Consider the following 2,695-nt stretch of genomic DNA (forward strand, 5'->3'; position numbering starts at 1 on the left):
TCTAAAAGTTATTTCAAAAATATAAAAATATTGTAGTTCCATTTTCATAAATATTTTAAAAAAATCATAACAAACTTAATATTTTTATATCGTAAATTGATTTATATCAACTATATATATATTGAAATAGATATAAACACTGTATGAATAATAATATAAATACTAAAAAAGTAATTTTTTTTCAAGGTTTATTGGATATTAACAGATCAAATATTAAATTAAAAATGACTGTTGCTAGAAATTTCTTAAATTAAATTAATAATAATTTGAATATTTAAAAAATACACTAAAAAAAAATTGTTTTTAATTTATATAAAATGCTACAAATAGTACTTATTCTAGTAATTAGCTCAGCAACATGTGAGCGATCTTTTTTAGTTATGCAATGAATAAAAATGTGGACGAAAAATTCTATGCACCAAGAACATTTTTTAGAAATCTGTCTAGTCTACACATAAAAAAAACATTTAGCAAAAAGTATTGACAGTGAATGTATTTTAAATACATTTTCAAAATACTCAAGGATGATGGTTTTAAAATAAAATATGAAGTGTTTTTCTAATATGCCCATTATATATAATATGTTAACAAGTATAATATTATTAAATGTTAAATATGAAAAAAAAATTTAACAGTTATTTTATTTTAAATATTTGGTACGGAAAAGTTATTTAAATATTATATTCAAAATTTGTTAAGAATTATTTATAAGAGGGTGTGGGGTTTCATGTTCCCCACAACATAAATTCATGTAAAAAATTGTACTCCCCAACTTTTTCAACTGATTTCTACCAATGAATGAAGTAAGTGACGAAGAACACATCAAGTAACCTGACTTGATTTCAAACTAGCTGATTTCGTTACTTTATAAAAGAAAACTGTGGGAACATCAAGTAAAACAAAATAAACAATTGCCATCAAATCTACTAGAATTTTTATTACCTATAGATTTTGGAAAATTCTTAAAACTCCTGTGGTAAATAATTTAAATTTATTAATTTCTCTTCTTTTATTTTTTAACTAATAAATTCTTATATTTTTCTATTTAGTCATGTATAAATGTCAATAATGTTTTTATTCATTGTGTATATAAAATATAATAATATACGTAATATTTTTATGTATCTACGATTATTTTTAATACATAAAAAAGTAACTTTAAACGATTTTCTTCATTTAAATATCTAAATCTATATTTTAAATTTCTATAAAAAATTGTGCTTTTATTTATTTTTAAATTTTAGTAAGAACTACTTACGAGAAACTTTTTGTTTAAACTTTAACAACAAAATCATTAATCAGCTTTCATGTTTTTGACAAAATTTGTCAAATTTCGAGTTTTAAAGGTTTAAAAAACAAATCAAGCATAAGTATTTTAAATCCTGAATACAGACTGTAACGATGACTGTACAAATTTTACAATGATGTATGATTTTATTATTTTTTTTTTCTATTTATCGTCAACTTTTAGGGTAGTAAAAATGCTTTGATTTTCAACTTAGTATAAGTGATTTTTGTTTGCAAATTGAATTTAGTTGATACATAGGTCAAGAGTAAATAACTCCTAGAACTTCTTAAAATAACTAGGGGAAAAAAAATTAAGGAAATAAGAAATTTTATGCAATACCAGTATTTGACCGATTTTTATTTTTTTTTATTTCAAATACTTACAATATTATTTGTTTTTAAATTACCCACACTAAATAAACAAAATCGATTATTTTTGAAAACCGGATTCAAAAAAATTTTTGTTTTTCATAAGTTTTTTTTCCGATTGCTTTTATAAATATAGAAATTTTTAACTTTACTTCACTAAAATAAAAACTATTTCCAATTATCTATCTAAATTTTTCAAAGTTGAAAATCAAATCATTTCTTAGATTACTTCTCGATTTTTTTCATGTAACTGACACAAAAAACACATATCTTTGTACAATCAATACATTCATCGCTTGCTCAGAAACTAAAAACATTATAGAATTCAATAATTCTACCTTGACAAATTTCTATAAATAAAAGTTTAAATTATCTTTTTGTTTTAAATACATTTTTTAAGATATTTATATGCATACAGCTATAAATTTATTTTTTGAACAGAAAATTAAGTTCTTTATTTTACTAATAAATATATTTAATCTATTATTACATGGTGAAATATTTCTCAAAAACGTAAAACATTGAATTTTTCCAACACAAATAAAAATGCATTGAGTGTCATGGTTGAAATATTATTATATTTAAGTATATATATATACAAATTAAATTTTACACTATTGCAATAATGTAAGTATTCTATATTTCTGTACATGATATTATAATATTTAAATATTTTTTGTGTATATATCATGTTTTTTATCAATATAAACATTTTATAATACTTAAATTTTAATAATCTCTCGTATATGTACATAAAAGTAAAACTTTATTAAAAAAAAAAAAAAAATACTATTATAAAAGTCTAATTCTAACTTTCAAGAGGTTATGCATTTTTATTTTTTATATATCTATTTATGTCTTTTAAGTATTATTGACATTTTGTATGCATGAAAAAAACTATTTCGAACTTCTAACTTTTATAATTTTTTTAATTTATCGAAATATTTAGTGAATAATAATTTAGCATTATACATATATGAAATATATAATATTGTATCTTGTATCTACTTAATGTGATGAGAAAAAAGTGGCATTATAA

Source organism: Melanaphis sacchari, unplaced genomic scaffold (genome assembly GCF_002803265.2).
Source record: "Melanaphis sacchari strain LSU unplaced genomic scaffold, SCAv2.0 Contig0_pilon_pilon, whole genome shotgun sequence".
Taxonomy (NCBI): Eukaryota; Metazoa; Arthropoda; class Insecta; order Hemiptera; family Aphididae; genus Melanaphis; species Melanaphis sacchari.